The sequence below is a fragment of the Natator depressus genome, chromosome 7 (assembly GCF_965152275.1).
Source record: "Natator depressus isolate rNatDep1 chromosome 7, rNatDep2.hap1, whole genome shotgun sequence".
In the NCBI taxonomy this organism is placed as follows: Eukaryota; Metazoa; Chordata; order Testudines; family Cheloniidae; genus Natator; species Natator depressus.
Window position 1 is genome coordinate 14,940,522 of NC_134240.1, and position 22,752 is coordinate 14,963,273.

Sequence of the window (22,752 nt, forward strand, 5' to 3'; positions counted from 1 at the left end):
TTGGAGGGCAGGGGTGACACAGTTACTTATCAATCTGGATTATACCCTGGGTATGTCACATCTGGGAACTGGGATGTTAAAAAAACCATACCAAATACCACGTAAGTTGTAACAGCCATGAATGGGCAAGACTGCATCTGTTTTAGACCCTTACATTAAAAATTAATGGAATCCAAATCAGTTTAGTAGGAAAAGTTGCAGGACCAATCACACGAATATCTTCAGAATGAGGATTTAACTAAAAACTAAAAATGCTAAAAAATATCCATGAAGCAAATACAACGTTCCAATGAAGAATGATCTCTGATAGCAGAGATCGAAGAATGGTCTCTACCACAGAAAGGGCAGTGATTGGGAAAGAAAGGCTGATCACCTGAATTACACTTTGTTTTCCCCCTCCAGCTTATCCCCCTTTGCTTATTGGATGCAGCTGATTAGGTACTCAATGTTTAGTGACTGTTGCTATTAATTAGTCGGTACGAATGATCTCTCCAAGGAGATATTTAAATTTTGCACTCAACTCACTTGTCTTTACTAACTACTTTTTGAAACTTGAAGTCATATGTGAAGGGTTTCCAACTGGCTGCCAGAATATTAGAGCCTCTTTGTGCCAACATTGTGTAGCTGTCAGACATGGCATAAAGAAAATAAATGCTTTTGAAAAGACATTTTATGTTACAATGGTCACGCAGGCAAGAGCTGGGAACACAGGGAGAGTCATGTGATCGCAACAAGAGGAAGTGCATTATTAGTAATAACGCAACAAAAAGCCAACAGGTGTAGAAAGACCTGAAGTTCAGTGTATTCGTTCTGTTATCAGTTGGGTTAAAGACCCTTAAACTGATGATTTAGCAGCCATCCTCCATTCAGGTTAAATACAGGAACCAATAGTGGTCTCAAAGACTGGGCAGCACGCCTAAGGCCACCCAGGAATTTGTAGTTGGAAAGCTCTTCTGGATCTGAGTTGGATAAGGAGGTGTGTGCACGCTCCTGCGCATGCACCAGAAAGTGAAGCATAAAAAAGCCAAACGGAGGCACAATGAGCTCGCTGAAAGTTTGGTGCTGTGAGCAGAGAAGCCATCTGCTGGGGCACCTCAACTTTTGGATGCACAATTTGATACACTTTGTGCCCGATTTTTTCGAGTGGGCGTTAAGGACATTTAGCTTCTACTGGACTTCTGAGCTCCCTTTGATTCAACAGGAGCTGTGGGTCCTCAGTACCTCTAAACAAAATCAGGCACAAGGCATCAAACTGGACACATGAGCTGCGAGACACGTTAAGGTTATGGAATCTTTCGGGCTTAACATGTCTAATTCTCCCCAGGAAGCAGAAATTTGAAACTATTCGAATGAGGGGTACAGGGGGAAGATATTAATCCCTTTTATTTCAAAAAAATAGCTTGCATCCTCTCATACGTTTGGCTCCTTGCCACTACCTGTCTCATATGGAATCTCACAATTCTTCCACATTCACACTAGAACCTGGATGCACTACCCTGGACAGGACTACCCCCGATCACGCTGCAGGTCCAGCTGGGTTTCAGGCACCTGCTTGACGCTTCCTTTAGCGACTAGTGATCAATGATATTGACCAACATCCTTTTTAAAACAAAAGTTTTTATTTAGCATTTAGGAACAGAGCATTGGAAAAAAAGGGATTTTAAAACAAACAGCCTATATTCACATTTAATCTCACCTAATGTTATGCTTCTAAAGCTAAAATTAGATGTGATTTAAAAAGGAAAGCTGAGGAACAGAACTGAACCAACTTGCATTATTCCAGTGAGCCCAGATCCATCTGAAGTGTCTGTGTGACTATCTTGGTCTTGCAGCCTGACCCACCCTGCTCTAACTGTTTTCTGTGCTCCCCCAGAAGACCAGACTAGAGCCAGTAAGGCTGCTTGCTCTGGTATTGTCTCTTCAAGAGCCTGTAGGCTGTTAAGTGGCTATTAGAAGGTGTCTCCTAAAGGTGGGTGAGGGTGTTGAAGTTGTATCCTAGGATGGATGGGACGGGACATCTAGACAGCCAAAAAACCTCCACAGCAGCAAGTTGGGGTTGGTCCTGCTTTGAGCAGGGGATTGGACTAGATGACCTCCTGAGGTCTCTTCCAACCCTGATATTCTGTGATTCCATGATTCTAAGTCTCAGAGCCTGGATCAGCTGACTTGGGCTCATGCTACATGGCTAAAAATCCCTGGAGACTGGGCTCTGAAATCCAGTGAAAGGTAGAGCATGAGAGCTGGACTCCAGCCCAAGCAGGAAGGTCTACACTGCTATTGTTAGGCCCGTAACATGAGCCCCATGAGGCCGAGTCGGTTGACCCAGGCTCAGACTTGCTGCTTCAGGGTTGTTTGTTTTGCAGTGTGTAGACACACCCTCTGAAGTCCAGCACATTTTGGGACACACAGACAGAAATATGCAATTCATAGATATCTGTGATCATATTACGTCATAGATACCCTCTATTAATTTGACTTGAAGATGAGTTACTTGCCACTATTGAGAAGAATCCAAGGGAACAGAACAGAACAGCCAAGAGCATCCACTTGAAGATAGTTCAAAGGTTGCCCCTACTTGAGTGCCTGACTCATCTCTGCAGTATTGCCCCAGCTTAATTTCTATTCACTAGGGATGTACCCTGAAATAAATGCTCATTGTAAGAACCTAACATTTCAATGCCATGGTACCTAATGGCTAGAGCCATTATTGTGCACACAATAATATATCTATCAATTGCTGTGACTGCATAAGCAAATCAGGTAATTGTGACCACCTGTTCATACAATCAGCCATATGTAGCATTGGAAAGATTAGATTTATCATCAGTAAGTGTCAATTGCACTGTACACACAATTTCCATCAATAATCTAAATTTACAATTAGGCAAAGAAAGAAAGGAGCTGCTGGAGAACTTAGAGTCTTATTCAAAGTTTTAGCCTTAATATATAGGATACTGATTATTGATGTTTTAACAGACAAAGCTTTAACTTTTTGAATCTCAACATTCACTGTCATTACATAATTGTCTGACTCCCCCATGGTCTTATCTCCCCCCATTATTTCCTGCAACTGTGAATATTTAAAATCCATAAAAATACGAAAAATCCATTAAAATAAACATTGATGTCTGTCAAAATAACAAAATAAATATTGAATTCTATCAAGCCTAGCCATATGTATGTAATCACCCAACTTGTGTACACAATTATAATAATTAATTACACACACATTAGGTGAATAACTGCATGCATACCTGGTGAGCGCAAGCATGTATACAATCTCAAGTCAGAATTCACTGGGCTCAGATACATAACCAGACAGCACTGAAGGGACTGTTGCAAAGGCAATGTGTTTATTAATATTACACATATTCAGTAGCACACAGTGACCCTAATCAGGAACAGGACCTCTTGGATCCAGGCTAACACATGCAATGAAAAATGGTCCTGTAGCAGAGTGCAGTAGTGCCCCCTTGGCTCCTGCATCTGCTAAGTCCACAGAGTCACTGTGAAACCCTGTGCTTAGTATCCACTGGTGCAGTTTATTCACAGGTTTGTTCCCACCAGTGTTTCACCAGGTACAGTTGGCCCTTCACCATCTGCAGGCAGGAGTGAGGGAAGAGCTACCTCCCTGCTTCCACTCCCTGCCTTTCCCCTTTCCCTCCCCGAGGCTTTAATACAGCTCCAGACGGCTAATTAGGCAGCAGCTCTGTTTGCATTCCCAATTAGGGCCAGGTTATCTATCCCCCTAAATGGGAGCTGGCATGACAGAGGACTGAATCAGCAACCCTTTGCCCAGCACCCTGTCATAGGTCCCCACACCAAAGAGCTTGCCATCTAAAGCCGTGTCACTGGAAAGACTCATGCCTAAGTTTATGCAGAGACTACCATCTCACAGTGCATAAAGTTAAGCACACGTTTATATCTTTGCAGGATCTGGGCCTAAGTATGTGATGACAAGAAAATAAACTGCTGGAAAGAGTAAAAAAGCAACAGTGAGAAAGAGAGCCACCCCGTACAACAAACATATTATCCTGGAAATAGAACAAGCCAGAGAATCTAAATAAAAATGTAGTGATTTCACACATTTACCACTTTATGAGCAAAGATTTTATTTTGAATATTTCTCTTGGGATGTTTATGACCGCTCCTCTGAGCTGTCCCATTAATGACCAAGCATCACCTATTGATCAAGGGATCAACGTATTCCAGCAAGTCAAATTTACTATCAGACTGACAGCTCCATAAGATTCTCTTACACAAATGCAAAAAAAACCAAAAAACAAAAAAACAGGTTTTTGCTTGGCAGGAGGAGGAGAGGTGATGATAAAGAACAAGAAGTGTGCTAGGGAAAGAGATCTTCAGGTTTGGGGGGGGACAGGTGGTGGAGAAGATGTGAAAAGCAATGAAAAGGCCCAAGAAACTATTTAAGTGTAGCTCTTTTTCCTACATCTGTACTGTGTGGATAAAAGATCTATATTAGAGCCACAGTATATGCTCTACTCTGTGCAGCTGGAGAGTGGGACAACTCAAAGTCATTCCTGTACTGTCTCACAGAAAATACTCTGTCCTCTTCCCATATTTGGCATCAGGGTCTTTAACAAAGCATAGCAGTTGCTGGCACTCCTATGAATCAGCCTTCTGTGTACAGCTGTCTCTCTGAGCTTCGTGATGTTGGGCTCCAACACATTCAGATATTCACTGAATTTTCAACTACTCCACAACATCAAGTGAAAAATTAAAAAAAAAAAAGTCAAGCCAGGGTTTATGCTATTTCCGGTTCAGCCGACATCCGGAGCGGGACAGGCAGCACTCCTGATCCCAGTTCAGCTTCTGTATACAGGGGAAAGATGAATAGTTCAGGAAGCGTTTCCACAGCATAGCACTGCAAATTGTGAATTATGCCAGCATCATTATTAGCAACATTTCAGCTTAAAATATCCTAGCTTCATGCATAAAGCCTACATACTGGAGATCCTGGTTAGCCATGTGGTATCCTTCTATCCATTCTGCAGTCACAGATCATTTATTTTGTATAAATTTTAGATTACTGTGGGAACTGAAATTATTCTGTTTATGAATAGATCTGTCTTCCTCTTGCTAGTGATCGTGATTATCTTTGGAGCCTTACTTAAAATCTCTCCCCCATCAAATCCATACAATTCTGCACCAGAGAGATATAACAGGATTCAAAGAAAGTGCCTATTGATTGAAAAAACCTTTAGAATTGTTAATGAGGTTCAGATGCCAGTGCAGTACATGTGATGCCCTAGAGCTCTCTCCATGGAGATCTGAAAGGAAAATGGTCCTTAAATGTATAAAGTTGTCCACCATGCCTCATAATTTGGATCACTGGAGACATTTCCATATTAGACAAGAGAGTTTAAGTGATGAAGGTGAAGGCAGCAGAAAGACATGTATTAAGCAGCAGAAAAGGAAGGAGATAGAGGTTTTCCAGTACCAGGATATTTTTCCATTATAACTTTTTCACGATAACAAATAAGATTTTGTTAGATGGAAACAGCATTTGTAAAGCTCCTTTCATTTTGGCTGATCTTGAGGAAATATCCAGGCTGGCCACATTTTTAAGAACCTGACTGTCTAAAAATAGACACCTAAATCCACATTTAGATACCAATCCAGCAATCAGATCAGCGCAGGCAGAGTTTCTTGCACTCATGCAGAGCCTCAATGATTTCAGTGGGACTCCATATAGCTATAAGGGTATTCCCACATTCATTTGATTGCAGGATCACAACTTTAACAGTCAGCATCTCTGGCAGAGCTATACAAGTTTTTTTTTAAGCAAGTAGTAAGTTTGCCAAAAAGTGCATTTTGGGGGGCACCAAAAACTATTTGCAAATTCAGGTCAAATTCAGCAAACAGTTTTGGCTGAACAAAATGAAGAGTTTCAGAAATGTCAAAAAGGGTTTAATTTGGATGTTTCATTTCAAACTGAAATTCTCTGTTAAGGAAACAAAAAAGGACACTTTAATTGCCTAATTATGGATTTAAGGGCCCAGATGCAGACACCCTGTCAAAGGGCGACAGGTTGCTTGAAAAGAGAATAGGGTCCAGTGAACCTGTGACTGATCATCTGCTGACCAATTGGGTTTAAGGGAAGGCACCTGGGACTTACAAAGGAAGAGAGGAGAATTGCTTCTGAAAAGGCTCAGGAAAGAAGCTGCTGGAGGAGCAGGCTATGAGTGCAGAAAACAGCCCCAAGAAGTGGGCCTGTGCAATCCTCTGAGCTTAAGGGGAGAGATGAGTCAGCAGAGCCTGGGATAACTGTGCTTAACAAAGAGGCTTAGAACCAGACAGGGAGGGGGAGGCCTCAGGGAAGAAGGACTGTGCTCAGTGAGAGATGGAGGAAGTGGGGCAGGTACCCAGAGGGTGACTGGGGCAGAAGAGAGTTTACTTTGGTTTATTAACATATAATAAACCCAAAGTAAAATCAATCCAATCACCAAGAAGTGGGGTTATTATTGGACATAAGCATCTGTGGATTATTCCTAGGAATCTAGGCAGGATGCCACAGAGCTGCATCTAGCCAGCAGGGGGCACTACAAGGAAGGCATGCCTTTGACATACCCACATTTGAGTATCTTGGCCGGTATATATACACTGTATGTATAGGGATCTCTCACTCGGCCAAAATATAGACATTTCTTGGGTTATGTGCAACGTGCTTCAGGTGGCACATTACCAGGATTCATCACTGAATTGGATCATTAGCTGATTGGATCATTAGCTTCCCCGGCTCAGGCCGGGTACTGATGGGGAGTGTGATGTGAACACTGATCTATCAGTTGTCCTGTCTCATCAACACTACACACATTTTTCAAAGAGAAGAATTAAAGAAATTTCTCCAATTAAAACTGGGGGCGGGGGGGGGGGGGAAGGACAGCTAATGTAGTAGTCAGAATGTAATTACTCCAAGGTTAACATCCATACTTATGCAAAAAAGTTCCATGAGATCTTGATGACTAAGTAGCCATGGGCTTCAGAAATGCTCCATTAGAAAAATAACCTTGAACAAAACAGTATCTCCAAACATCAGTCTGGAACACTGGACTAAGTGGAGAGAGTCCTATGCATTGAATCTCCAGTACCACCTCCTGAAGCATCCTGGGTTTTTTTTCCATACTCAAACTCTGCCACACAAAGAGGTCGAACCAAGCCCAAGCTTGGTTATCTCAGGAACTCTTAACAAAATTACTTTTTAGCTTTTACAACAGCAGGCATAACTATTAAACATCCCTTAAAGCCAATGGAAGGACAAGGAAGGGAATGAAAAAGAATTGTCTTGAAACTGTCTCTCTTTTAAAGGAACCTTTGTTTAGAGTGTGAGAAATGGAACAAGTATGCATGAATCCTAATATGATGGTGCAGCTGAAGAAAATGTCTTCTGATGCCATTAAAATACCAACCTGTAGAACAAGTGGCTCAGTTCACTATAATTTTCATGCTTACCAAAAGGACTTGTAGAGTTGCCAATACAGCGATTGCTAGCAATATGGTGTAGATTAACACCAGTCTTAAATAGATTAGGTGATTATGTATTTGATCCCCAAAATCATTTTTAACATGTTGTTTCCCCATGACTCATGCAAGAAAAAAAAATACTGTTCACTGCATTTCAGGCATTCTTTCTCAGCATCCCTTCTCCAGCCTTCTGGATCCTATACCTCTAAAACTCATCTGTAATGCCCGGAGAATGGAAGTAATAGGAGCAGCACCTCCTTCCCACTCTTCTGCAATACTAACCACTTTTTGAAGGCTAAGCAGCCGAAAATGGAAAGGAAAGTAGGAGGGACAGAGGCTGAATTTATGCTGGATACTAAGGATTAGTCAATTGGAGGCTTATTGTCCCACTCTACAAGTGTTCTTGGCAGATCTCCCTCACCTCAACTATATTTTGGTACCCATATTTGAATCCACTGAAACAAGAGGGAGGAGATATTTTAGACTTGAAGAGGGAAAGATAAAGCTTCCATTTCCTCTTTTTTTAGTATTTTCTTTGTATTTTTTCCTAACTTTATTGGCAATATTTTAAAAAAATTCTTTACATAAAAGGGATATTAATCTGACCCACTATAAAAATTCACATCCTCTTCTATTGTCTTATCTTGTTTCTGATAATGAAAATAGATAGATTCTTCAGTTGAAAGTTAAACATACCTCTACAGCCTATAATATATCTGTGTAATTCTCTGGCATGTAGATTTCTTCCTGACTTAGTTTTCCTCATCATGAACAAGACCAGTTGACTTAAACCCCACATTTGGAAATGTATGGCCAAAATCTCAAGAACAACCACATGATTTTGGGTGCCCAACTAGGCGGCCACTAAAAGGGATTTTCAGAAGGTTGTAGCGTAACACTTTCTGAAAGTCAAGGCCTGTTTAATGCAGCTCAAGTTGGGGACCCCCCCAAAAGAAAAAAAAAGTCACTAATCGCTCTGGAGAATCTTGGCCTACAGTTGGCCAATAGTTGAAGTGCACAATCAGGAGGATAATAGATGTGGGATGAAAGAGCTGCACATATGTAAACAAAAACAAAAAAAAAAAAAACCACAATAGAAACCTCTTCCCCCCCCTCCCAAAAGAGAAGTGTTCAGTCTCTTTACACACTAATTGTAATATCAAACAAACAGTAACCTTGTCCTGACAACTGCTAAGCACCTGAAATCCCCAGTGAAGTCAGCAGCAGTTGTGGGTGTTCAGAAGCCCTCATGATCAGCCCCTACAGTGAGCTGAAGTGCTCTGAACTCTGAGATCATCAAAAACTAACTTGAAAGATGAGCAGGAAAAATCAGAAGAAATCTAGATTAACTTGCGGGGGAGTGGAAATGAAACCAAGCTGGTGGCTTTACCACAATGTTTACAAAACCACACTCCAAGACAACAAAATTTAAAAAGAGCCCCTATCTTACCATTTTTCAAATGTTTTCCAGTCATTGATCCTGATTTAGCACTCAACACCCTGAATTCTCACTCCCTGATCCCACTCAAGTCAGTGGCCAAGCTCCCACTTGGTTCACTGGGAGTTGAAGGTTGTGAGTACAACAGTGTAAAAATGAAAAGGCCAAGAGCCTGATTCTCTTCTCACATACACTCATTTTATACTGGAATAATCTCATTGACCTCATTGATTTGCTTTGGGGGAGAGGGAATTAGACCCTGAATACTGGGGAACGTAGGAGAGTTATAAATTGCCTTGATGCAATGCTTCTAACAGAAAAAAAAAATATATTGTTGACTTAACAGAATAGACACAAAAAACATGGAGATCAAAGGTGTCCAAATACCCAGAAGTCTTATCCAACTGACGCTATAGGTTGGGTAACAAATGTAATGCAGGCCATGGAGAATATAGTGCACTTTGCACTGTTTCACTGGTGTAGGACAGCAGTGATATCTCATAATATCTTCATTATGAGAAGTTTACAGCATAGGCAATCACTTCCCTTGTGTGGTAACATTGTTTTGGAAATTGATCTAGCAGAGACTAATTTTGTGGAGAAAAGCAGTCAATAGCAATAAAAATCAAAGGATTAAAAACAACAAGAAGACGACTGATTGTACCAATCACAGCAGCAACAAAGCATTACCTTGAAAGGTGATAGGATTTATTAAATGGACAATATGTAAGGTATGTAACTTAACCAAATAGTATAGATTTATAAAGATAAAGACAGGATATGAACTTAATATGAACTTAAATGCCCTGAGTAAATCTCTAAGCAATTTTTGTGTTGTTTATAGCCATGCACACAGAGAAATACAGCTTCAATTTTGAACAACAAGATTGATAAAAGCTCCCAAAATGTCAACAAAATTGTCCCCAAATCACTGAAAGATACATAGGATCACTTCTTTATACATTTGCTTTGAGTAGAAAAATACAGTGCAAATCATCCTAGAAAGACAAATCAACTTCCTGTTGTTTTCTGAAAGCACTTTGCCATATCAGTGTTTCATTTGCAGTTATTGCAAAGGCAGAAGCACATGCTTCATTTTACACCATGGGCCGTCCCACTGAGGAAAGTGAAACTACTCACAGTGCATAATATTAACGTATGTGTGTAAACCTTTGCAGGGCTGGAGATGTAGAGAACTAAGCACCCTCCGAAATCAAGAGGAACTATGGGGTCTCTGCCTCTCTCATTTGGAGCTCAGCATCACTCAATCATGCAAATAAAATATTGGGTCACAGGCTCAGATGGTTGAAATTGATGTAAAATGTAAATACTTCTATCAAAGTAAACAGTGCTACAGTGATTTACACCAGTAGTGGATCTAGCCAATAATATAGTAATTTGTCAGTCTTCAGAGGGAGTCTACAATTCCTTATTCCAATGTCAGGCGAGTCTACTTGACATATCTCAGCCATGCTTCTTATGCCACTACCAGTGCTACTGCCGCTTGCTATTTATATGCAATAAGAGCTAACACAAGGAGGAGAATCACAACGTAACTCTTGTATCCCTTCAGTGCCAAATTATATTGTTGTATTTTACTGACACTGTTCTATTACACTAACAATGGGCTCTAAAATGCATAGTAGATTTTTTTCCCATTAAACAAAGTATCCCAAACAGATCTTGGATGTCGTTTCAAAAACAGTCATTTGCCCACTGTTGTAATTTAAAGATTTTGTAATGAGAATGTGACACCCACAGCTGTGCTGGTAAAAGTTATTTCCAGGCTCCGGGGACACAAGGGACTCACTGGCAATGTATGTGACTGGTACCCTGGGGTGCAGCCTGGGACTGTGGGACCGCTGTGCCCCCTTAACTCTCTCCAGCCTGAGCTGTCTCTCACAATGCCTTGCTAGTGACCAGCAGAAAACCCCTCCAGGCGCTGTGATCACTCAGCACAACCGCATTTGGAGCCCCACACCCAGCTAGATTGCATGAAAGCTTCCAGAGCCACTCATGAATCAGACAGAGAAAGGCACCAGAGCCAAATGCCCCCAGCTCCCAGCACTGTACCTAGGAATATACCATCTTGCACTGCTCAAGAGGACCAGTGCAAATTTATTAATTGGTTCACCACTTCATCAATGGAAAGTGGACATACACCAGTCTTTGCAAAACCTAAGCAATTTTACCACACACTTCATACAAACTCACTGGTAAAGGTAAACAGTAAAATAAGTGTATTGACTACAAAAGATAGATTTTAAGTAATATTAAGTAACAGGCAAAAAGTCAGAGTTAGTTACCAAAAATAAAATAAAATATAACCACGCGGTCTAAACTCTCAACCCTATTAGACTGGGCAACATCTAGATTAAGCAGTTGTTCTCACTCCATGCGATAATGCAGTCCATAGTATACAGATTTCAGCCTTGAAATCTGGGCCAGTCCCCACAGTTGGAGTGTTCAGGGTGTCCTTGTTGCTTGCAGTGTAGGTGGGTGAAGGAGAAAGTGCCCAGAATGTGGCTACTGTGTCTGTTTTATACCCTCAGTCTTATGTGCTTGGAAAACAAGTCCAGGCATGTCTGGGTGGGCATTGCTGAGTGTCCAGGCATAGTTGAGCAATTCCCCTGGTGTGGCCTGTGGCAAATTGCTAGCACTACTATGATGGGTCTTGCACTTTCTCTTCTTGGGTGGGGGTTCAGGGCACCATTTCTTGCCCCTGATCTGGGGTATTAACTGTCCCACTAGTGTCCTAGAGGAAGGGAGTAAAGAAGGAGGGACCCAGGCTCACCCTCTACTCCGGGTCCCAGCCCAGGGGCCCTAGGGATAGGGGTAAACCACTAGAACTAGCGGTTCCTTCCCCTGGACTACTTCCCTCTCCTGCCCTTCAGCTTGTGGGGCTTCCTGCCCTCCCTCTGCACAAACCACGTGTCCCTTTACCTAGGGTCTTGCTCTTCTTAGCCCACCGCAGCGCTTCTTTAAACTCTCCTCTACTTCCCTCCAAACTGCTCTCTGCTCCAACACCAATCCACTCTACTTCAACTCCTCTAAACTGTTCTCTGCTCCAAAACCAATCCACTCTGCTTCAACTCCTCCTCTTGTCTGATTGAAGCAGGGGGGTTTTATCATGTGATTGGCTTCAGGTGCTTTAATTGGCTTCAGGTGCTTTAATTAATTTATAACAAACTTTCTTCCCTCTACAGGGAATAAGGCTCCCTTCTCACACTCTCCTGCTGCCCTCTGGCCATGTTGTATCACAGGTCTCATGCAGGTGAGTCATTGAATTGTAGCTCCCTTGCTGGACAATGACTGTTGATGGGTTGTTTCACACCCCGCCCAGGCGTTGGTTATTTTCCTTGCGGTTTCCTCTGGGGAGCTAATAGCTGGCTGAATCCCCAACTTAGAATATGTTTTAGTGACAACCATACACCACAATTCTCATAACTTCATATGCCTTAATGATACACATATATGGATAAAGAAATGACTTTCAGCAGATCATAAACCTTTCCCCTGATACCTTACAAGGCATGCTTTATATGCAAGATCACAATCATATATAAATGAGGAATATGGCAGTTACAGGAGGCTTCCCCAAGGTACAGAATGTCACAATGTACACAAGTATTCATTCCAGTAATTATTTTTCAATGATAATAAGACTATAATGCATGGAGGAAGATGATGCACAACATAATAACAAAAAGAAAAGGAGTACTTGTGCACTTAGAGACTAAGCAATTTATTTGAGCATAAGTTTTCGTGAGCTACAGCTCACTTCATCGGATGCAGTGAGCTGTAGCTCACGAAAGCTTATGCTCAAATAAATTGCTTAGTCTCTAAGGTGTCACAAGTACTCCTTTTCTTTTTGCGAATACAGACTAACACGGCTGTTACTCTGAAACATAATAACAGCTCATGATTCCATCTGTCACTATTATTCATTAACTTTTACGTTTTTAAGGGTATGTCTATACAGCAATTAGATACCCACAGTTGGCCCATGCCAGCTGACTCAGGCTTAAGGGGTTCAGACTGCAGGGCTGTTTAACTTCAGTGCAGACTTCCAGGTTTGGGCTTAAGCACGGGCTCTAGAACCCTGTGAAGTGGAAGGGTCCCAGAGCTTGGAAGTCTTCACTGCAATTAAATAGCCCTGCAGTCCAAGCCTGAGTCAGCTAGCACAAGCCAAATGCAGGTGTCTAATTGCAGTGTAGACATACCCAAAGAGCCCTCCATGTTTCTGGTGGTCACAGTCTACAGCTAACATAACAGGATTTTTCTTTAGCGACTACTGTGAGCATTTATGCTTTGGGGAATCAGTTTTCATTTTCCTTGGCTGTTACTGATGGCAATCAATAGTACAAGGATGAGTACGTGATCACCTAGAGTATATTCATGGATAGGAGTGCAATAGTAAATGCATCATTCCTGAAGGATTTGAGACCTTATTCTGAACAGAGGAATTACTTTTCAATCACTGAAATATTCATATGACAGTTATAACCATTTAAAGCATCCTTCCCTTATTTCTGCATGCCCCATTTCCTTTAAGCAAGGAAAATACACATGCTGATCACCTGTTCATGACAGCCAAAGAAAAAAACATTACAGTATCATCATACATTCTGGCCACATTCCATAATCTCAGTGACAAGAACATTTAAGCAACTCTCAGTCTGCTCTGAGATGGGAAACTAGGTTTAGCATGTTCCACCCTTAGCCTGTATGAGTTACAAAAGGGGTGTCCAAAATAATAATCTCTCTTCAACAGGGTTTGCGTGACATAACATTAAAATGTATTCCATTGTACCAGAGTGTTTTAAAATGACCATTTAAAAGGTTGGAGGCATAAATTCACAAAGATGCTAACTTACTGCACTTTTAGATTAGCTCCATCCGTTGCGATAAGACATATGAGTATGGCTATATCCAAGGAGAACTGGTTGTGATGTTACACCCCATATTCTTCATAGAAATATTGTTGTGATATGAATATGGCATAACTAAGATAGGTTTTATGTAAGATGGGTCATGTGAAGTATCACTGAAAAGATTATGATCAACTAAATGTGTTTATCCAATTTGTATACATGTATCATTTCTGTATCTGAAGTTAGGAATATTGACTATGTAACAATTACAACTGTGTGTGTACTTGGGGGAACGCCCACCAGAAGTAGGCAATCAGCCTGAATGAGCCATTTAAGAAGGACAATTGAACTTTGAAGATACTAATCTCCCACTGTCCTGAGGAGCTTCCTGGGATGTCGCTTTGAAACTACAGCTAACAGAAGCTAAGCTACAGAAACTCTGCAACCTGCCTAAAACAACATGTAGGGTGATAAATTACATTTTGTAACCTGTTTCTTGAGTGTATTAAGCTTAATTTGCGTGTTTTGTTTTATTTGCTCAGTAATCTGCTTTGTTCGGTTTGCTATCTTTTATAATCACTTAAAATGTACCTTTTGTAGTTAATAAACTTATTTTTTCTTTATTTCAGAACCCAGTTTGTGCCATTCATTGGGGGGGGGGAAGCTGTGCATATCTCTCTTCACATTGAGGGAGAGGGTGAATTTTTATGAGCTTGCCCTGTGCAGATCTTTCTGTATAGCTCAAGACAATATTATTTTGGGTTTATACCCCAAAGGAGGTGTGCATGTGAGTGCTGGGCAATCCCCGAGCTGATTCCTCCCACACAGAGCTGATCTCAGTGTATCTGTGTCCATTTGCAGTTGGGTGTGTCCCTACCTGTGTGTGTGTGTGCTGGAGAAGGCTTGAGGGCCTGGTACAGCTAGGACAGGGTGCAGAAATCCAGGCTGGCAGAACAGGCAGAACCAGTGGGACCCCAGCACATCAGGTGGCATCCCAGATTGGGGGTTCAACCCATCACACCGGTTTAGCAGCCTCAGCCATAAAGGACCTGCATAGGGCCTGGAGCCAAAAAGAAGGCGAAATTATATACAGCAGTACAGATTTATCAGACCTGCAGACTTCTGATCCTCTTAGATGGATCTGGAATGTGGACATTGTTTAAACAAGACATCAGGAAGCTAGAGGCATTTCATTTGTGTTGCCAGCAGTGACTATTGGGTATAAGATTGTTTAATTTTATCACTAATAGGGATGTATCATTGAGAGTTGGCCTCAAGGGGACTGAAAGCATTATTGGCCTACACCCACTGGGCCTTTTTTGGTCATGCTGCCCGTATCACTGTACATCCCTGTACATTAAGCTCTGAAGATCAAACTTCCAGTCAGGAGGGGACACTGCCTGGTCAGAGGCTGATGGCGGTCACCCATGATTAACCTGGCTGCGTTAGATCAGTAATAACCCTATGGAGCTCTTCGGCTTTTGTTCCAAGCGTCTTACAGTGTGGTCATGGGCGTCCTATGCTATGGACCTTCTTTTGATGTTATAACAACAAAGCTTTTCAGTTAGTTGCAAAAATAACTCACATGGTGAAGTAAGAACATTTTCAAGCCATGTATTTGTGATGGGCTGCCCCCTCTTAAAATGCCACCTGATTTGCTGAGAATACTCAAGGAGCTGACAGAGGAGATATCTGAGCTATTAGCAACTATCTTTGAAAAGTCATGGAAGATGGGAGACATTCCAGAAGACTGGAAAAGGACAAATATTGTGCCCATCTATAAAAAGGGAAATAAGGACAAGCTGGGGAATTACAGACTAGTCAGCTTAACTTCTGTACCCAGAAAGAAAATGCACCAATCAATTTGCAAACACCTAGAAGATAAAAAGGTGATAAATAACAGTCTGTATGGATTTGTCAAGAACAAATCGTGTCAAACCAACCCGATAGCTTTCTTTGAGAGGGTAACAAGCCTTGTAGATGGGGAGGGGGAGTGGTAGATGTGGTATATCTTGACTTTAGTAAGGCTTTTGATACTGTCTCGCATGACCTTCTAATAAACAAAATAGGGAAATACAACCTAGATGGAGCTACTATAAGGGTATTATAAGGGTCACTAAAGAAACAGGTTACAAAATGTAATTTCTCACCCTAAATGTTGAATTAGGCAGGATGCAAAATTTCTGTAGGTCAGAGTTCTAGTTAGTTCTTCTTACAGACTGGAACCCTGTCTCAGTGTGGACTCACCCCTGCCTTTCCCTTCAGGTTAGTCTCTTTTATCCCTTCAGGTTCTTTCAGCAGTCCTTCTTGGGTAGTCCTGTTTGCTCTCCTCCCTACCCTTAAATAAGATTTACATAAGGCAGGAAGCCTTTTGTTTCCCAAACTTGATCTCGCCCTCTTGTGAGTGGAAAATTACTGGAAGTCCAAGATAGTATTTAATACCAGATGGCAAGACAACCTGACCTACTAGTGTCAGAGCTAGTCCCAAGACGACTCTCAGGAAGGAGAGAGATTAGTATCTTCACAGTCTTGTCATTTCTTCCTCCTGGGCCATCAGCTCTGTCTGACTTTTTCATTGTTATACCTAAAGGACTAGTTGTGGGTGACACCCAAAGTAGCACATTTGAAACACAGATACAGGGTCAATATTCCTAACTTCAGATATGATACAGGCAATGATACAGTGATACAAATTGGATAATTACATTCAATACATCACAACCTTTCCAATGATATCTTTCATGCGCCATCTTGCATAAAGTATATCCGAGTTACATCATATCCATATCATAAGCATATTTTCATAAAGAATATGGAGTGTAATGGCACAGTATTTACCTTCGATGTGTGACAGCCTTTAGGTTCACCTACAAGAACCAGTGGGATTACCCACTTAGAATTAGGCACGTGTTTAAATTCCTTGACGTATCACACCTTTTATTTTCTTGTTGTATAAATCACACACTGCAAAGGCCACTGATGAAAAACAAAGACCGTGAAGACTACGCTTTTGTAAATGCCTTAAGCAAGGGAATCATTTACTATATTACACATCCACTTAACGCATTTATTATGATCAGGCACAAAGAGAATAGCAAGCAGAAAAAAATACTAAGCAAATTATTTGCATATCTTATAGTGTAGCTATAATTACTGAAACCAGCAGGTAAATAAAACCTATTTCGCAGTTACAGGAAACTATTCTTTTATGGAAAAGGTCTTTAGAACACAATAGAAAGTCTTAGCTTTTCTATAGCATATTTTAAAAGCATACTATAGACCTTACTACAAAATTGTACGCTTGCTATAGAATTAGGTTAGACAACCCTATAGATGGTATCATTTTTGAGTAACATTCGGCAGGTTTTTAATTATTTTCTATAGAAAAGTTTTCATTCCAATTAAATTCTACAGGATTTCCCCCACAGGGTTATTCAGAAAATGGCAGGCTTCACATGGGTAAACACGGAGACCCAATACCCACCAGATTGCCTATAATCACACCAATCAGCTCAAATGTGTTTTTTATTATCATCATGCATAGCACCAAGTAACAGCAGCTGACAGCATCAGCAGGCAGCCAGACCATGTAACTGTGAAAGATTCATTGATATTGGGAATGCAGCTGAGAATCCTGGGAGAGATAAACCATAACCAGAGGTAAAGCTGAGGGGATGAGGAAAAAAGAACACTCGCCTGCCTCAGATGTGAGTATTACACCACTTATACAATGTCTATTAGTGCTGTAAGCGAGGTTTCAATTCCCATGCATGCCTCACAGCCATGGAATGGTGTTTTCATTAATGCAGAGTATAATTACCCTGCTGTGAACACTCCTCCTGAAGCACCTGGTGTCAGCCATTGTTGGAGACAGGATACTGGGCTAGAAGGACCATTGGTTTGACCTACTATGACAGTTCTTATGTCCTTAAGCAGCACCACATCACAAGACAGACGTCCCTTACACCCACGTGCATTATCAACTTCTTTTTTCATCCTAATCAAAAGTGAGTCATACACTCTACCTGTCACCAGCCCAACCTGCATATTCTGTAAGGCGAAACACCACCATTCAACCCTAGATCCAATATTTGCCGCACTCCCATTTGTGGAATTAAATCTCTCTCTAGTTGACAGGATGCTTTTACCACCAAATAACTGAATCAAAAGAAAAGAAATGTAGCCAGTGACAAGCAAAAATAAATTTAAAAAATGGGACCCAAATGAAAGCAGTAAAAGAAGTAAGAAAGAGCTGAATAAGCCCTGATACATATTAGTCTGATTTTTAGACAGCAGTTTTTGTTTTCACAGAAGGTAGGAATACAGGCAGCTAAATAATTCTAACCATTAATCTAATGCCTCCATATAAGGCAGTCAAATTTTGTTAATAGCTTTTATACTACACTTAACTTTCAATTTGTTGAGATGTCAATCTGGGAGGATTTGTTGGAAGCCAAGGAGGTGAAATGACTCCAGCAATTACCAGCAATAATGGATTACTGCATTTGACAAACCTGTAAACTAAAAATGCTTTTCTTTTCATTAGGGGAATGAGCATTAGAGAAAACAATGCCCCAGTGACTAAATATCGGAGAAGCAAGTCATTCCTAATACCTATGGAAAATTTACACAGCAGTCTTTCTGAAAGCCTGTGAAATAATCCCCCAACGTGCCTTAGTTAAAACAACTGGTCCACACAACTCCTTTATAAAAAAGATTTCATTCTTTGCCCATGGAATTGTCTTTACGTACAGCTGGGTAAACAATTCACAAAGAATAAACCCGATTCATTTTACCTCTTCCTGTTCATGAATTGTCTATGAGTAGATGACAAGCTTCTAGAAGGTTTTCATTAGCTGACATCATTGTGTGAATAAGCTTGAATTAGCTCTTTTCTGAGCAGCTGGCTGGAAGGATTCAATATTTGAGATTATGCAGCCTGAGCAAAAACTGTTACAATCAGGTTTTTGGTGTGATTATTATTTATTTGCATTACAATAGTGCCTAGAAGCCTCCGCCAAGCTGAGGCCTAATCATGCTAGATAGATGCTTCACAGCTATATAGTGACAGTCCCCCCTCACCCCACCCCGAAAACAGTACAAATTCAGATTTTGTTTTCTGAAAATATTCTACAATATTCACTTAAAATGTTGATCACGGGGCAGCATTCCTATCAATAAGCTCATTTGCTAGATTCGAGTCACAGAAAGTTAACACAAGAGAGTGGCGCAAAAACAGTCCAAGCAAATTTGTTTAAAAATGTAAACAGATACATACAGAAGTGGAGTGTGGGGAGGGGTTGTTTGCCTTGTTGGTTTATTCTCACTCTCATCTGTATTTGCCATCACTGAGCTCCAGTCTTTAATAGCCTCACTAGCCTTGCTTAAAACTAATACGATTCAGTGCTGAGACTGCTGGATATCAAGATATTCCAAAAAGCTTTACTTATTTCTAAATCACAAATTGATAGACATGCTTGGTTACAGATATGGTAATTTCCTGGACAAACCTTACTGAATAAAGTTAAACCTTACTGATATTAAGTTTAAGTATCTTAGGAGTTCATTGTATTAAAAATGCAAATATTTATGTATGATTGTGGGATTCTTTGCACTGCTTCATTTGTGCTAGGGCTTGCTGGGGCTGACCCCAGCACCTCTAGGTTTGGCAGGTCATAGCCCTGGCACTTCTGGGCTCCCAGCCAGCTCTGCCCTCCAGCAGCAGTGCAAAAGTAAGGGTAGCAACACCCTACTATGCCACCCTTACTTCTGCTCTGCTGCCAGCAGCAGAGCAGCCTTCAAAGCTGGGTACCCACCCAGCAACCACTACTCTCCAGCTGCTTTGCCAGTGCGTAATTTGTGCCGGGGCCTAGCCCCAGCGCCTCTTTCATTACAGATTAAGCACTGATCATATGTAACATCTCTAGGGGGGAGACCTGACTAATGTAAACCCTGGGAAGTGTTATGAGCTTCAAAGGACTATTTGAAACAATGTGGACTTTTAAAGTTAAGGGGGGTTCCCAGGAAATCTCGAGGGGAAAGTGTATGCAAACACAACTCCTTCAGTTATGCAAAAGCTCAGCCTTTGGATGCGATGCCCAGAGGAGAAACCCATTGTCTGTGAATTATCTATTCCCAGATCAAAGACTCAGGCTGTATAAAGGAGGAACTAAACTTTTCATGAATGTTCTTGTTCTGATCTAACAGCTGTCATAACTTTGTGACCATAGAAAAACCCATGTGGGGTTTGTTCACCAGCCAGAGCCTTTGCTGGAGTTAGGGTGATCTCTGGTAAGCCTACTAACATGCATGTAGGTTATTTTATTGTTTTTAATATGTTTTTACCTTAGGAATAAATGTGCTTGCTTAGAAAGAGTGGTGTAGTAGCTTAACTGTGAGCAGTTACACTGTTTATAGTCTCTGAGGAAGGCAGGCAAAGCAGGCCTGCTGATGCAGTCTGACTTGCTGTGGAATTCACAGTGTAGGCAGGGAACTGTGCAGCCTGGAAATACCCCAATCAGAGGTAGGGAGAGACGTGACTACACCCAAAAGAAGTGACTGCTGGGGCTCCAGAAGACTAAGAGTGGGTGGCCTTGGTGGCCCACAGAGGGGGAATACAGCTGCAGTTGCCCTGAACTATGACAATAATTTGTAATAAGAGAAGTGGTAAAAGGTGAAAACATATAGTATTGCTGTACTACACCAGAGCAGAGATCCACCAAGTCCCATATCCTTTGCCTGCCGTGGTCAGCACCAGATGCTTCAGAAGAACATGTAAAAAATCCCGTAGCAGGTAATGACAAAATAACCTGCATTTAACCCACATCAGCAAGTGGTTATCTTATGTCCTGATGCATGAGGATTTGTGGACTTGACGCTACAAGGTGCTGAGTTCTCAGGCCCTGATCCAGCAAAGCACTCCAGCACATGCTTAACTTCAACCCATTGACCACATTAACATATGCCAGTACGGTATCCTGAGTCACCTCCTCCTCACCCAAAAAAGAAATCATCTGCTCCTGGAATCCATGTCCTTCTGGACTACTTGAATGCAGGACACTGAAGTTTGGGGTTATCCTAGCGCATTAGGGATCTCAAGTCCTACTGTGCACCCATAGAATCTGGGTAGGCATTGCTACGGGTAGTCTCTAAAGAATATGCAAGTCTAACTTTTTATGTTACGAGGCAAGAACAGGGTCTGTATGTGTTATTTCTTTAAGAGCAAAAAGGCTGTGCACTGAGGTACCCTTGGGATGACCCGATAAATCCTTCAAAGCCACTCTGTGGCAGCTGCAGAATCCCCACTGCTTCTGCACCCTTGCTATGCAGAGAATGGCAAATGGCTATGCACAACCCTGGAGATCCATTGCTCCTGTCCCCTTCCCAGACACCCCTTTGGATCCACATGGCTCGCAGGGGTGTGCACTGCTGCATGGGACCGGCATTCCACCAGAGGCGTCCTGTTCGACTGCTATTGAGGACTTGGGAAGTCGGGGTGGGAGGCAGGATTTCCCCATTTTTATTTGCTTTCGAAGTGACCAAACCTGTTTTTTCCAAACAGCAAGTTTTAGCCTGCAGAAAGTCCAGTAAAGGAGTGTATTCAATCACCAGTGGCCGTGTTTCATTAAAGTCAGTGGAGTCAGTGGAGTTAAACAAGAAAGAAGGGACTTTAATGGTCACTTGTCACATTTAAAATGGAAAAATGATGGCGCTTCCATAAGCTTCCTTAATTTTTTTTATTTATAGTCTATCAACCAACTGCAGCATATCAAAAAAAAAAATCTAGTATTCAGTGTAACCAGCTACCGTTGCACCTTCATTTCCATGTGCTAATAGACAACATTTGGAAGTCTAACTTATTCTGAAAAAGTTGGTTTTTAAAAAGATTTGCCTTTTACCTTTTGTTCTAATAAAACAGCCCTACAACTTCTCCCCTGTCCTGTGCTCCAACATCACTTCTTCTTCCTCTATACAGAAATATGGGGAATGCAATCATAACCATTGACATTTATTTTAAAGATTTAAACAAACAGAAGCACAGATGCAAACAACTGCACTGGGAAAATGTATCATGTCAGAAGACTGGTTAGTATCCAGCATAAACAGGGACATCATGTTTGAAAACACGTTAGGTTGTCACAGGCAACCCCAGTTAACATGTTATTAAAACGTGATGGGCCTTGCTCTAATGCCAAAACCGTGTTGAACGTTATCTTAAGAAACATGTTAACTAACAGGATGTGTTATTTCAGGACACAAGGCCACTGAGATATCTGACTTCCGAATGAGCTACTTGTTTTTATGCAGTGGTATTGTAGCCCTACTGGTCCCAGGATATTCTAGAGACAAGGTGGATGAGGTAATATCTTTTATTGGACCAATTTCTGTTGGTGAAAGAGACAAGCTCTCAGGCTTATACAGAGAGAATTTACAGCTCTCTTTACAGCCCAGGCTCCAGCCCAAGTGTCTACACCGTAATTTTACAGTCCAAGCCCAAATCAGCTGTCAGGTTTAACTGCAGTGTAGACATACCCAAAGTCTCACTCCTTCCTGGGGTTTGGCTTTATTAACAAAAAAAACTAACTTCACAACAAAGTTCAGCTCAAGACTGGTTTCAGAGTAACAGCCGTCTTAGTCTGTATTCGCAAAAAGAAAAGGAGTACTTGTGGCACCTTAGAGACTAACCAATTTATTTGAGCATAAGCTTTCGTGAGGTACAGCTCACTTCATCGGATGCATCCGATGAAGTGAGCTGTAGCTCACGAAAGCTTATGCTCAAATAAATTGGTTAGTCTCTAAGGTGCCACAAGTACTCCTTTTCTTTCAGCTCAAGACTTTTCCCCAGGCTTTCTCCCTCAGGACTGCTCAGTCCACACCCCTAGATCTAGTCACTATTTCTGAAATCACTCCCACCTCCCTTATATCCAGGTGGGGTAACAGGCCACTTGGTTCAGT

General features: G+C 41.5%; 1 long non-coding RNA gene across 3 annotated transcripts in view; it reads right to left on the reverse strand.

Moving 5' to 3' along the window:
* The window catches only part of LOC141990402 (uncharacterized), a 358,211-nt gene that overhangs the window by 218,670 nt on the left and 116,789 nt on the right, over nucleotides 1–22,752 (reverse strand). For 2 of the 3 annotated variants that reach the window (XR_012640170.1, XR_012640169.1), the window contains exon 1: nucleotides 18,594–18,683. The exons of the other annotated variant lie outside the window; for it this stretch is intronic. This is a non-coding gene — a long non-coding RNA (uncharacterized LOC141990402). Of the gene's footprint in view, nucleotides 1–18,593; nucleotides 18,684–22,752 lie in introns of those variants that run through there. 3 annotated transcript variants of the gene reach the window in all.